Source organism: Mustela putorius, unplaced genomic scaffold, assembly GCF_011764305.1.
Source record: "Mustela putorius furo isolate JIRA1106 unplaced genomic scaffold, ASM1176430v1.1 tig00000145_pilon_pilon_pilon, whole genome shotgun sequence".
In the NCBI taxonomy this organism is placed as follows: Eukaryota; Metazoa; Chordata; class Mammalia; order Carnivora; family Mustelidae; genus Mustela; species Mustela putorius.
Genome location: NW_025421294.1, coordinates 23,477,921 through 23,493,577, shown reverse-complemented (window position 1 = coordinate 23,493,577; position 15,657 = coordinate 23,477,921). Strand labels below are relative to the sequence as shown.

The 15,657-nt window shown below is 39.0% G+C and overlaps 1 protein-coding gene and 1 pseudogene across 1 annotated transcript in view; one reads left to right on the top strand and one right to left on the bottom strand.

Moving 5' to 3' along the window:
• Positions 1-15,657, bottom strand: part of KLHL3 (kelch like family member 3) — a 259,630-nt gene that overhangs the window by 161,202 nt on the left and 82,771 nt on the right. The window contains exons 4-5 of the mRNA XM_045075471.1: positions 14,170-14,290; positions 5,005-5,185 (exon numbers count right to left, since the gene is read on the bottom strand). The gene's annotated coding sequence lies outside the window, so the exon portion shown is untranslated. The remainder of the gene's footprint in view (positions 1-5,004; positions 5,186-14,169; positions 14,291-15,657) is intronic.
• The window catches only part of LOC123390822, a 42,766-nt pseudogene that overhangs the window by 22,955 nt on the left and 4,154 nt on the right, over positions 1-15,657 (top strand).

The following is a 15,657-nucleotide window of genomic DNA, read 5'->3' as shown; positions in this document are numbered from 1 at the left end:
TTTATTTATTTATTTGACAGAGAGATCACAAGTAGGCAGAGAGGCAGGCAGAGAGAGAGGAAGAGAAGCAGGCCCCCTGCCGAGCAGAGCTTGATCCCAGGACCCCGGGATCACGACCCGAGCTGAAGGCAGAGGTTTTAACCCACTGAGCCACCCAGGTGCCCTGGAAAAGGAACTCTTATGCACTGTTGTTGAGAATGTAAATTAGTGCAGCCACCATAGAAAACAGTGTGGAGGTACCTTAAAATTTTTAAAATAGAACTACCGTACAATCTAGCAATTCCACTGCTGGGTATTTATCTGAACTCTCCAAAAGGTATCTGCACCCCAGTGTTCCTTATAGTATTATTTATAATACCTGAGACATGGAAACAACCTAAACGTCCACTGATGGATGAATGGATTTTTAAAAAAAAGATTTTATTTATTTATTTGACAGAGACAGAGCAGAAGCAGTAGGAGCAGCAGGCAGAGGGAGAGGGAGAAGCAGACTCCCTGCTGAGCAGAGAGCCTGATGCAGGGCTCAGTCCCAGGACTCTGGGACCCTGGGACTCATCACTTGAGCTGAAGGCAGATGCTTAACCGACTGAGCCATGCAGGTGCCCCAGTTTAAAATGTGGTGTATATATGCAAAATGAAACATTTTTTCAGCCATAAAAAAGAATGATACTATCTTTAGATAACATGAATGGACCGTGAGGGCAATATGCTAAATGAATTAAGTGACACACACACAAAGAACTCTGTATAATCTTGTAAGTGAAATCTTAAGATAATGCACCTCATAGATAAGATGAATTCTTCTCCATAGAGAAGAGACTGGTAGCTGCTAGACACAGGATGTGGGAGGGAGGAGGGGTGAACTAGATGAAGGTGGCCCAAAGGTACAAATTTCTAGTTATAGGGTAAATTAAGACCTGGGGATGTAAGGTATAACATGGTGATTACAGTTAACAATACTGTACTGTATATTTTAAAGTTGCTAAGAGAACAGATCTTAAAAATCCTCATCACAGAAAAAAAACTATAACTATGTATGGTGAAGGATGTTAACTAAACCTATTGTGGTAATCATTTCACAATATATAAATAAATCAAATTATTATTTGTACAACTAAAACTAATATAATGTTCTATGGCAACTATAATTCAATAAATAATAAATTTTTAAACAAATATTTAAGGAGAGTCTACAGAAACCATGTTACGTACCAGAAATGCATGCCTGAACAAGACAGGATTTTCAAGGATTTTATAACCAATGGAGGGGTTGCTGGAAGAGCAGACAATAAATAAACACACACAAAAAATTAGGAATGATAGGTGTTAAAATATAAATGATAAGAAGTTGGCCATGTGAAGATCTTGGGGAAGAATCTTCCAAGCAGAGGAAAGAGCTAGTATAAAAGCCCCAAGGAAGAAAGCAGGCCATTGGGCTGAATAATACTAACAAAGAACAGTCGATAATGAGAGCAGAGATCTGGTAAGGGCCAAATCATGCAGGGTCTCATAGGCCAGGCAAAGAAATGTAGATTTTAAGAGCAATTTTAAGAGCAACAGAAACAAATGAAGTATTTTAAACAAGGAAGTAACACGATGTGATATCTTAAAATTTATATGATGACTGGCTACTCTATGAATCATGGACTGCAGAAGAGAGGCAAGGAAATGAACTGAGGTCTACCACAGTAGTCCAGGGAACAGATAATGATGTCTAGGACTAAGTTCACAGAAATGAAAGAAAGTAGATAAATTCAGATACACTAAGGTGGGCATGGTTAAAATTAACTTGCTGAGGGACTTGATATAGGGTATAAGAAAACAGGAGGAATCAAGAATGGCTCCCAGGCTTCTGACTTAAGCAACGAGGTGGACAGGAATTCCATTTACTGAAATTTTTAAGACTGGGAGAGGAGGCAGTTCTCCATGGGTGAAAACCACGAGTTTTGTTTTGGACATGTTAAGTCTGAAATCCCCATTAGACATCTATGAAGAGTGATTAAGTAAACAACTGGATAGAGGGGTACACACGTAAGGGAAGTGTGAGAGCTAAAGATAGACATTTGGAAGCAATTTCCACATGGTATTTAAAGACATAAGACAAGATGGCATGGTAAGAGTGTATAAAGAAGATATCCCAAGAAAGAGCCCTGGGCTCTGGGTGTCATAAACAAACAATGAATCATGGAACACTACATCAAAAACTAATGATGCACTGCATGGTGACTAACAAAACATAATAAAAAATAAATAAAATAAATGAATGAGAAAAAAAGACAGAAAGAGCCCTGGGGCATTCCCACATTTAATACCTTGGTGGAAGAAAAGGAGAATGAAGGGGAAGATGAGGTAAACACATGAAAGAGACTGAGAAAGAGCAGCAAGTGAGAAAGGAAAAAAAGTAGGAAATTGTAATATCTTAGAAGCCCAAACAGGGAAGTGTTCCACAAATGAGGGCTGCTGTAACAGAATACCATAGACTGGGTGGCCTAACCAACAGAAATTTATTTCTCTGATTCTGGAGGCTAGAATTCTGTGATCAGGGTGCCATCTTGGTCAGGGTCTTGGTGAGGGCCCTCTTCCCTCACATGGCTGAGAAAGAAAGGGCCTGATCTCTTCATTTTCTTCTAAGAGAACCAAGCCCATCATGGGGACTCCACCCTCATGATCTATACAAATCCTAATTACCTCTAAAGCTCCACCACCAAATGCCATCACACTGGGAATTAGGGTCTCCATAAACGAATTTGAGGGAAGATATAAACATTCAGTCTATAGGAGACTGTTATAACATAAAAGATAAACAATCAAACGTTAGTAAGGATGTGGGAAAAATTGGAGCCTTCGTACATTGCTGGTGGGAATGTGAAATGGTGTATGTACCACTTTGGAAAACAGTCTGGAGGTTCTTTGAAAAGCTAAACATAGTGTTACCATATGAGCCAGCAATCCCACTCCTAGGGATTTTTTCAAGAGAAATGAAAACATATGTCCAAATAAAAAGTTAAACATAAAATATTCAGAGCATCATTATTATCATAAGAACCCAAAAGTGGAGGGGCACCTGGGTGGCTCAGTGGGTTAAAGCCTCAGCCTTCAGCTCAGATCATGATCCCAGGGTCCTGGGATCGAGCCCCACATCGGGTTCTCTGCTCAGCAGGGAGCATACTTCCTCCTCTCTCTGACTGCCTCTCTGCCTACTTGTAATCTTTGTCTGTCAAATAAATAAATAAAATCTTTTAAAAAAAAAAAAAAAAAAACCCAAAAGTGGAAACAACCTAAATGTCTATTAACTGGTGAATGGATAAATAAAATGTGGCATATTATGGGATATTATTTGGCAATGAAAAGGAATGAAATATTGGTACATGGTACAACCTGGATGAACTTTGAAAACATTCACCTAAGTGAAAGATGTCAGACACAAAAGACCAGATATTTTAGGACTCCCTTTACAAGACATGTCCAGAAGAGGAAAATCTATAGAAACAGAAAGCAGATTAGTGGTTGTGTTGGGCTGGGAGAGAGGAGGAAGGGGAAATGAGGAGTGCCTACTAGTAAGTACACAGTTTCTTTTAGGGGGGACAAAAATGTGTTAACACTAAATGGTAGTGATGGCTACACAATCCCATGAATATACTAAAAACACCATATTATATGATTTAAACTGGTGAACTATATAGTATGTAAATTATATTTCAATAAATCCATTTTAAAAAAATAGCAAGGGAAACATTACCTAAGCAAATCCTACTGAGAGGTCAGCTAAGATTAGAAGAGAGACCAGTGGCTTGGGTAGGATGAAGGTGATTTGTGATGCGAACCAACAAATTTTTAGCTGAATGATGGAGACAGAAGACACAAGGGATGGACTGAAGGGGAATGACAAATGAAGTAGCATCAAAGAAGTTTTCTCGTAAAGGGCTGCAGATATGGGGTAATGGCGAGAAAGGGATATGGAATAAAATGAGGGTTTGTTTTCATAAGATGACAGATAATAGAGCATGTTTGTTGATGAGAATCAATCAATAGAGTGGGAGAAACTGACAACAAAAGAGAGCGAAGGTCTGTTGTTTAAATAAAGTCCTTGAAATGTGGATGGATTGGAAAGCACTAATGGAAAGGCTGGCATGTATTCATTTCATTGGGAAGGAAGCAGAGCACCCAGACACACATGTTGGCACACCACACACAGCGTTAGGAAAATGAAAGAGGGCTGCTAGTTTCTCCACAGAGTCTCAAGCGAAGTGATCAACTTTGAGTAAGGATGACAAAGTCTATCAATCCCATTTCTATAAAACAAAATCATCCCCCCAAAACTTAGCAGCTCAGAAGATCATGTTTTCCTCACAGTTCCCTGGATTTTCATCTTCGCCCAGAAGCCGGTTCTTAAATTTAGCGCCATTTGCTTTCTGAAGATGCTGGGAAATTCTTAGACTAATAATTCCTGGTCCTTTTGTGTTTAACCAACTTTTCTTTAACAGATCTCTCTCTTCTCTCAACATTTTACCATAAGCAGAGACTGTAAGAAGAAGCCAGGAAGCAGCTTTACCATCCCACCTGGCAATTTCTTTACCTAAACCACCCAGTTCTTTATGGATATTTGCTACTTTCCACATGAACACAGCTGACAGTGTTGCTAAACTTTCCACTTCTACACAAAAAGGATCCCCTTTCCTTCCATTTCCAGTAATATTTTTGTTACTTTCCCTTAAGCTTTCAACCATGGTCTCCTGAAAAGCCATGAGGCTTCTTCTCACAGGCTCTTCAAGAGGCTTCAATTTTTCTCTAACATTTTCCACAAAGTCCTTTCAGCTTCTGCCTACTGCTTCTTTCCAAAATTTTTGGAATTTTTTTTGGTTTATTATAAAGGAATTCCACTTTCAAGTACCAAGATCTGTAGTAGTTACTTATGACCAACTACCTCCCAAATTCAACAGCTTAAAACAACAAACAGTTACTATCTCAGAGTTTGAGTGAACCAGGTATTCACAGAAGACTTACCTGGGTGATAGATTCAGGGTTTGTCAGAGGTTGTCATCGAGATGTCAGCCAGGGCTGGAGGATCTGCTTCTAAGACTGCTCACCCACAAGGCTTTTGGCCTTTGACCTTATCCTTGCCATGAGGCCCTCTCCATAGAGAAGCTTTTTACATAGCAGTTGGCTTCCTTCAGGGTGAATGATTCTAGAGCAACAGAGAGCAAGGGAAGCCACAATGTTTTTTTATGACCTAGTCCAAGAAGTCATACATAGTCATTTCTTTTTCTTCTAGTTTTGTCAAGGTATAATTGACAAATAAAATTTAATATATTAAAAGCATACAATGTGATGATTTCACATATATGGGAGGAGGGAGGAGAGAGAGAGTCACTTCTGACGTATTAGTTTGTTTGAAACAAATCACCAGGTCCAGCCCATATTCAAGGGGGAGGGGAATTAAGCTCCACTTCTGGAAAGGAAGATTATTAAAGAATTTGTGGATATATTTTAAGCCACCAGAAAGAGGAATGAAGAAAGCCTGTGGAGAGAGAGGAGAAAGAGCTGTTTCCGAGAATGGCGGGATGAATCTAAGATTGCTGGGAAAGTTAGGAGTATTTCCAGAAAATCTGGAGTTCTCAGTTATGATCTGTGATAATGAATTAAAAGAATCAATCAGCCCCCTGAATTGGTTGGCCAGGTTTGAGGCTTCTATCCCATGCTCACTCTTATTATTGCTTTTATCAGACAGATTTGCAGTATTTGTTTACTTGTCAGTTTCCCCTACTAAATTATGAGACTTTCATTATCAAGAACTGTGAACTTGCCCTCACCTGATAAGCAAATCTATTTCAAACTCCTGCCTTTAGTCAAGAAAAGAGGAGGAACACGTTGAAAAAGGAAGTAGCAACAAAGTCCGGAAACAGAGGAGGGTGAAAATAATAGGATAGATGGGTTCTTACAGGGTCACAACATAACTTGGAAAGAGAGGAGCATCATTAAACTTGCTGAAGAAACTAGTTTATTACCAACCAATTCTCTAGGTTTGACACTAGATCAAATTCAAGCTAGCTCTGCACTCCTCCCAATCCAGGCCTCCAGACCAAATTCTAACAAAACATGAGGTGTTTTCTATCATAGTCGTAACAAATTACATCAAACCCAGTGGCTTAAAACACCACAAATTTATTATCTCACACTTTTATATGTAAGAATTCTGACACCAGTTTCACTAGGCTATAATTAAGCTGTTAATAAGGCTGCATTCTTTTCTGGAGGCTATAGCAGAGAGAAGGTTTCTTTCACATTCCCTGGCTCATGGCCCCTTCCCTACATCTACAAAGCCAGTCTAGATTCTTTCACACTTCAAATTTCTGGGTTTGTTTTTTTTTTTCACTCCCATCTTTGATCTCTCTCCTCAGTCCCCTTTCTCTGACTCTCTGACTAGCAGGGAGAGGGGCCCATATGATTAAACCATACCCACGCAGATAACCCCAAATAGTCTCCCTCTCTTAAGGTCGTTGGGACTTAATCTTACCTAAAAGCACATTATGCCACATAAGGTACCACATTCACAGGTCTGGAAATAAAGATAAGGACATCTTTGTGGAGGTTGTTTTTCTGCCTACTACAAGGTATTACAGAGATAGCAGAGGAGATGATGTCCAAATGGAAACTATAGGAGACCACTCATACATGTCAACAAGCCTTTAATTAAATGCAGAAGGGAATTTGTAACTTTGATTACTCAGTTTCCTTAGCACTACACAGGAGGTCAAAAATTTTAGAAGGTGAAGCAGGACACAGGAGATAAAGAGAAGAGTGTGTACCAAATCCAGAAAATACCACAGACAGACAAATTTCTGTGCCCCAAAACTACTGCTGTGATTTGGTAGTTTCAAAGTTAAACACATACAACCATATATTGCTTTTCTTCAGTAAGTTATTTATCTCAAAATAGCTCCAATTCCTTGTTTTCCTTCCAAATGCAATGTTCCATTCACAAGCCACCAGATGGCAGAGAAGAGTAGAAAATAAATTCTTAATTAGTTAAAAAAAAAAAAATCCAGAAAATAAAAACCAAAACACAACTCTTCTTATACTTGGAAAAATCCAGCCTTTTAGATGTGGGGGAAGGTAGGGAGGACAAACTCAATCTTTTTATAGCATAAAAGCACTTTACTTTTTAAAAAGGCTTCCAGAGACATCAATTTCACAATTTTGCTCCAGGTGATACTGGAAAAATCTGTTAAAAATGTATAAGAAGACAGTGGAGCCAAGATTAACTCAAAACAGTTAAGCAAATTTATAAGTTGAGGAAAAAACTAAGAATCATTTTAAACTTAAGAAGAAAAAAAAAAAATAAACTTATGAAGAAGCTCCCAAGGATCGAAGCAAGATGGTGGAGAGCAGCAGACTGAAATGCCATCGGGTCCCAGGAGTTCAGCTTGATAGTTATCAAACCATTCTGAACACCTACATACTCAACAGAAGATAGAAGAGGCGAAGAGCGGCAAGTCTAGGAACAGAAAATCAACCACTTTCTGTAAGGGAGGATGTGCAGAGAAGTGAATCAAAAACGATGGGAAGATAGCCCACGATGGGAGGGGCTGACTCCCAGCAAGCAGTGGAGCAATCAAGCACAAAATGAGAACTTTTAAGAAGTCTGCTCCATTGAGGGACATCCCTCCAGAAGCTGAGCGGGGGTGGAGCCCTCACAGGAACAGTGTGGTCTCATATCCCGCGGGGTCATAGAAAGACCGGAAGTGTCTGAGTGTGGTAGAGCCCCCAGGTATCGGAGTGGGGAAGTCGACTACAGAGACAGAGCCAAACAGTGCACTCTCAGCTTGGGGTTACCTTAAACCATGATCCAAGGCACAGTCTGGCCACTGCTCTTCTAGCAGTGACCCCCACAAGTGGCAGATCTGGAGAGACACCCTCCTTCCTCCTCTGGGAGGAGTGGTGCGGTAGTACACGGCAGGAATCTACTGGGTTTGGAGATTCCAAACAGGGCCACATACCAGACAGAAATGCTCAGTCACAGGCCAGGTGAGCACAGAGCGTGGCCAGAGACCAGGGAGATAGGAGGGATTGACTGCTTTTCTCTGAGCGCACACTGAGGAGTGGGGCCCCCAGGGCTTGGCTCCTCCAGGCTGGGGACTGGGAGGCTGCCATTTTCATTCCCGACCTCCAAAACTGTACAGAAAGTGTTCAGGGAAAAAAAGCTACTGAGAGCGAACCTCAGCAGATTACTTAGCCTGGCCTCTGGCAAGAGTGATGCAACTCCACCTTGGGAAAAGACATTGCAGAATCACTGCCACAGGCCCCTCTCCCCTAGAAGATCAGCCAGAACATCCAGCCAAGACCAAGTTCAGTGATCTACCAGAACAGTGGAACTCCAGAGCTAGGGGAAAGAAACACATAGAATTCATGGCTTTTTTCACCATGATCCTTTAGTCTTGCAAAGTTAAATTTTTTTATTTTACCTTTTTTCTTATTCTATTTCTTTTAACTTTTCCTCGTTCTTCTTTTAGCACTTTTAAACTAGTTTATCTTAACAATAACTTTTTTTAAAAAATCATTTAAAATCTTCATTGTTATACTCATATTTTATCCCTTCATTGCTTTTAATCTTATTTTTTGTATACATATAGGTTTTTTTTCTTTAAAATTTTGGGATACAATTTCCTTTAATAGATCAAAATATACCCTAAATCTAGACTTGGCTTTATTCTAGTCTCCAGCCTGATCTCTTTTTTTTTCTTTTTCCAACGAAATTATCAATTCCTTTTCTAGAATTTTTTTAAAATTTTCATCTTTACAGTCATATCCCATCCCTTCACTGTGTTTACTTATATTTTTGTATATATATAAGTTTTTCTTTCTTTAAAATTTTGGGAGAGAGTTTCTTAAAAGGGACCAGAATATACCCAAAATCAAGTGGGTGGCTATGTTCTATTCACCAGTCTAATATATACATATTTTTAATATTTTATATTTTTTATTTTTATTTCTTTTCTCCCCCTTCCTTCTCCCCCCAGTTCTAGGTTTCTTCTGATTTGGATAGCATACATTTTCTGGGCCTCTGCCACCCTTTTAGTATTTTATTCTCTCATTCATATATTCTTATCTGGATAAAATGACAAGGTGGAAAAACTCACCACAAAAAAAAGGAACAAGAGGCAGTACCAACAGCTAGGGACCTAATCAATACGGACATTGGTAATATGTCAGAACTAGAGTTCAGAACAATGATTCCAAGGTGCTAGCTGGGCTTGAAAAAGGAATGGAAGATATTAGAGAAACCTGTCTGGAGAAATAAAAGCCCTTTCTAGAGAAATAAAAGAACTAAAATCTAACCAACTTGGAGTAAAAAAAAAAAAAAGCTATTAATGAGGTGTAATAAAAAATGGAGGCTCTTACTGCTAGGACAAATGAGGCAGAAGAGAAAATTAATGATAAATAGGAGACCAAATGACAGAAAATAAAGAAGCTGAGCAAAAGAGAGACAAACAACTACTGAACAATTAAGGGAGAATTCAAGAGATAAGTGATACCATAAGACAAAACAATATTAGAATAATTGGGATTCCAAGAGGTGCCTGGGTGGCTCAGTGGGTTAAGGCCTCTGCCTTTAGCTCAGGTCATGATCCTAGGGTCCTGGGAGCAGGCCCAGAATCAGGATCTCTGCTCAGCAGGGAGCCTGCCTCCTCCTCTCTCTCTCTTTCTATCTGCCTCTCTGCCTACTTGTCTGTCATATAAATAAATAAAATCTTAAAAAAAAAAGAAGAATTGGGATTCCAGAAGAAGAAGAAAGAGAGAGAGCGGCAGAAGGTATACAGAAGCAAATTATAGTAGAGAATTTCCCTAATACGACAAAGGGAACAAGCATAAAAATCCAGGAGGCACAGAGAAACCCCCTCAAAATCAATAAAAATAGGTCATCATCTAATAGTAAAACTTACAAGTCTTAGTGACAAAGAGAAAATCCAGAAAGCAGCTCAGGACAAGAAGCCTATAACATACAATGGTAGAAATATTAGATTGGCAGCAGACCAATTCACAGAGACCTGGCAGGCCAGAAAGAACGGGCATGATATATTCAGAGCACTAAATGAGAAAAGTATGCAGCCAAGAATACTATATCCAGCTAACCTATCACTGAAAATAGAAGGAGAGATAAAAAGCTTCAGGACAAACAAAAATTAAAAGAATTTGCAAACACCAAACCAGCCCTACAGGAAATATTGAAAGGGGTCCTCTAAGCAAAGAGAGATCTTAAAAGGAATAGACCTAAAAGGAACAGAGACAATATACAGTAACAGTCACCTTATAGGCAATACAATGACACTAAATTCATATCTTTCAATAGTTAACCTGAATGTAAATGGGCTAAATGCCCCAATCAAAAGACACAGGATATCAGAATGGATAAAAAAACAAAACCCATCGATATGCTATCTACAAGAAACTCATTTTAGAACAAAAGACACCTGCAGATTTCAAGTTGGGAGGTAGAAAAGAATTTACCATGCTAATGGACATCAAAAGAAAGCTGGGGTAGCAATCCTTATATGAGATAAATTAGATTTTAAGTCAAAGACTATAATATGAGATGAGTAAGGACACTATATTATACTTAAAGGGTCTGTCCAACAAGAAGATCTAACGAGTTTAAATATCTATGCTCCTAACATGGGAGCAGTAAATTATATAAACCAATAAATAACAACATCAAAGAAACAAATCGACAATAATACAATAGTAGGGGACTTTAACAACCCCCTCACTGAAATGGACAGATCATCCAAACAAAAGATCAACAAGGAAATAAAGGCCTTAAATGATACACTGGACCAGATGGACATCATGGATATATTCAGAACATGCCATCCCAAAGCAAGAGAATACACATTCTTATCTAGTGTACATGGAACATTCTCCAGAATAGACCAGATCCTGGGTCACAAATCAGGTCTCAACCAGTACCAAAGGACTGGGATCATTCCCTGCATATTTTCAGACCAAAATGCTCTGAAGCCAGAACTCAAATACAAGAGGAAAGTTGGAAAGAACTCAAACACATGGAGACTAAAGGGCATCTTACTAAAGAATGAATGTGTCAACCAGGAAATTAAAGAATTGAAAAATTCACAAAAACAAATGAAAATTAAAGGACTCAAATGAAGAAAATCATGAATGAAAGAGGAGAAATCACAACCAACACCGAAGAAATACAAACAATTACAAGAACATATTATGAGCAACTATACACCAGCAAACAACAATCTGGAAGAAATGGATGCATTCCTAGAGACGTATACACTACCAAAACTGAACCAGGAAGATATAAAAAACTTGAACAGACCCATAACCAGTAAGGAGATTGAAGCAGTCATCAAAAATCTCCCAACAAACAAGAGCCCAGGGCCAGATGGCTTCGCAGGGGAATTCTACCAAAAAGAAGAATTAATACCTATTCTCCTGAAACTTCCAAAAAATAGAAATGGAAGGAAAACTTCCAAACTCATTTTATGAGGCCAGCATTACCTTGATCCCAAAGCCAAAGACTGCATCAAAAAGGAGAATTACAGACCAATATCCTTAATGAACACAGTTGCAAAAATTCTCACCAAAATACTAGCCCATAGGATCCAACAGTACATTAAAAGGATTATTCACCATGACCAAGTGGGATTTATTCCTGGGCTGCAAGGTTGGTTCAACATCTGCAAATCAATGTGATACAATGCATTAATCCTCTCAATAGATGCTAAAAAGCATTTAACAAAGTACAGCATCCTTTCTTGATCAAAACTCTTCACAGTGTAAGCATAGAGGGTACCTACCTCAATATCATCAAAGCCATCTATGAAAAAACCACACCAAATATCATTCTCAATGGGGAAAAACTGATAGCTTTTCCCCTAAGGTCAGGAATACGGCAAGGATGTCCACTACCACTGCTGCTATTCAACATAGTACTATGAAGTCCTAGCCTCAGCAATCAGACAACAGAAAGAAATAAAAGGTATCTAAATCGGCAAGGAAGTAGTCAAATTCTCACTTTTTGCAGATGATATGATACTTTATGTGGAAAACCCAAAAGACTCCACTCCAAAACTGCTAGAACTAATACAGGAATTCAGTAAAGTGTCAAGATGTAAAATCAATGCACCGAAATCAGTTGCATTTCTATACACCAACAACAAAACAGAAGAAAGAGAAATTAAGGAGTCAATTCCATTTACAATTGCACCCAAAACCATAAGATACCTAGGAATAAACCTAACCAAAGAGGCAAAGAATCTGTACTCAGAAAACTAGAAAGTACTCATGAAAGAAATTGAGGAAGACATAAGGAAATGGAAAAACATTCCATACTCATGGATTGGAAGAACAAATATTGTGAAAATGTCTATGCTACCTAAAGCAATCTACACGTTTCATGCAATCCCTATCAAAATACCATCAAGTTTTTTCAAAGAAATGGAACAAATAATTCTAAAATTTATATGGAACCAGGAAAGACCCTTAATAGCCAGAGGAATGTTGAAAAAGAAAACCAAAGTTGGTGGTATCACAATTCTAGACTTCAAGCTCTATTACAAAGCTGTCATCATCAAGACAGTATGGTCCTGGCACAAAAACAGACACATAGATCAATGAAACAGAATAGAGAGCCCAGAAATAGACCCTCAACTGTATGGTCAACTAGTCTTCGACAAAGCAAGATAGAATGTCCAATGGAAAAAAGACAGTCTCTTCAACAAATGGTGTTGGGAAAATGGGACAGCCACGTGCAGAAGAATGAAACTGGACCATTTCCTTACACCACATACAAAAAGAGACTCAAAATGGATGAAAGGCCTCAATGTGAGACAGGAATCCATCAAAATCTTTGAAGAGAACACAGGCAGCAACCTCTTCGACCTCAGCCACAGCAACTTCTTCCTAGAAACATCACCAAGGGCAAGGGAAGCAAGGGCAAAAACGAACTATTGGGACTTCATCAAGATCAAAAGCTTATGTACAGCAAAGGAAACAGTCAACAAAACCAAAAGACAACTGACAGAAAGGGAGAAGAGATTTGCAAACGACATATGTGATAAAGGGCTAGTATCCAAAATCTATAAAGAACTTATCAAACTCAACACCCAAAGAACAAATAATCCAATCAAGAAATGGGCCGAGGACACGAACAGACATTTCTGCAAAGAAGACATCCAGATGGCCAACAGACACAGGAAAAAGTGCTCCATATCACTTGGCATCAGGGAAATACAAATCTAAACCACAATCAGATACCACCTCACGCCAGTAAGAATGGCTAAAATTAACGAGTCAGGAAATGACATGCTGGTGAGGATGCGGAGAAAGGGAAACCCTCCTACACTGTTGGTGGGAATGCAAGCTGGTGCAGCCACCCTGGAAAACAGCATGGAGGTTCCTACTGGGTATTTATCCTAAAGATATAAATATAGGGAACTGAAGGGGTACATGCACGCCAATGTTTATAGCAGCAATGTCCACAATAGCCAAACTATGAAAAAAAACCTAAATGGCCATCAACAGATGAATGGATAAAGAAGAGGTGGTATATATATATACAATGGAATACTATGCAGCCATCAAAATAAATGAAATCTTGCATTTGCAATGACATGGATGGAACAAGAGGGTATTATGCTGAGCGAAATAAGACAATCAGAGAAAGACCATTATCACAGGATCTCTCTGATATGAGGAATTTGAGAGGTAGGGTCAGGAGACCATGGGGGATAGGGAAGGAAAAAATGAAACAAGATGGGACTGGAAGGGAGACAAACCATAAGAGACTCTTAATCTTACAAAACAAACTGAGGGTTGCTGAGGGGAAGAGGGTAGGGAGTGGGTGGTTGGGTTATGGACATTGGGGATGGTATGTGCTTTGGTGAGTGCTGTGAAATGTGCAATTCTGACAATTCACATATCTGTACCCCTGGGGCAAATAATACATTATATGTTAATAAAATAATTAACTTAAAAAATAAAGACGCTCCCAAAACCAAACAAACAAAAAGATTAAAAAAACAAAAAACCTGCCTCGGCCCTGTGCCTCCCTGAGGACACTCAACAGCTGCCTTCTGGTCATCCCCACTCAGTCATTTCTTAGACACCTCACATTCAACTTGTCCCACACAGGGAACTCACCATTCTTCTTCCACACTTCCTCTTCCTCCTGTTGTCTACTTCAGGGAAGAGTATTCTCATCCACCTCATTGCCAAATTTAGAAACCTGAAAGTCATCCTTGTTGCTTTGACAAACTTCCACCTGCCAACAGTGAGTATTTTATCATTCCTTTTCTTCATGGACTGGTTTGGAAATAATGCACTGGTTCTACCTCTTGTAGTTACCCTAGAAACAACTGTGTGCATATTTACTTTACCAAAGCCAAAGCTAAAGAGCATCTTTACCAATTATTTTCAGGTGATATGAGGATCTTTTAAAATGCACTAGCCCCCTCCCGGATTAAATCATGGCTGTTGTCACTGGTGTGCAATTTTACTTATTTAACCACACTAGGACATTATTATTGCTGGCTTTACAGTGTCTACCCATATACTTGCCACCTTCTTTGCTCTTCTTTCCTTCTTGCACCTCAGCTCCTCCCTCAAGGATCACTCTCCTTCTGTCTCAAGTTCACTCTTCAGAATTTCCTATAGGTAGCATCTGCTAGAGATCAACTCTCTCAGCTTTCCATTTATCAGGTTTTGTCCATTATTCTTTCACCCTCATTCATGAAAGATATCTTTAATTCCAGTTCTACATGGGCAGATATTTTACATGAGCTCTTTTAAGATACCATTCCACTATCACCTGATTTGCATTGTGGCTGTTAGGAAGTTAACTATTAACCCAACTACTGCCCCTTTGAAGTCAACCACTCTGTTCCTCTGGTGCTTCAGAGATTTTGTTTTCTTTGTCTATTTTTTGTAGTTTCTGTAATGTGAAACTTTATGGGTAGATTTATTTTTATTGATACTATTTGGGATTATTGAGCTTCTTTAATTCATTCTAAAAGAGCTTCAGTCATTACATCTTCAAATATTGCCTCTGCCCCATTCTTTCTCAACTTTTCTTATGTAATCCCAACTAAATGAATAAATCCTCTCACTCTATCCACCATACATCTTAATCCCACTTCTGTGTTTTCCATCTTTTTTTGGTCTCTCTTAAAAGCATTCCTGGTTGGGTGCCTGGGTGGCTCAGTGGGTTAAAGCCTCTGCCTTCGGCTCAGGTCATGATCTCAGGGTCCTGGGATCGAGCCCCGCATCGGGTTCTCTGCTCAGTGGGGAGCCTGCTTCCTCCTCTCTCTCTCTGCCTGCCTCTCTGCCTACTTGCGATCTCTGTCTGTCAAATAAATAAATAAAATCTAAAAAAAAAAAAAAAGCATTCCTGGTAGTATCTACAGATCTACGTTCTAGTTCACTAATTCTCTCTTTAGCATGATCAATCTTCCGTCAAACTGTTAAGCTGAATTTTTTTTAGGTTATATAGTTATCATTTACTGAAGGTCTATTTGGTTCTTTTTCAAATATTTTCTGCTCCTTTTTATAATTTTCTATTTTCTGAAGACAATTTTAGGCTTGCATTTTGTCTTTTTTAATATTGTAAGCATGGTTGTATTGGCTATGGAA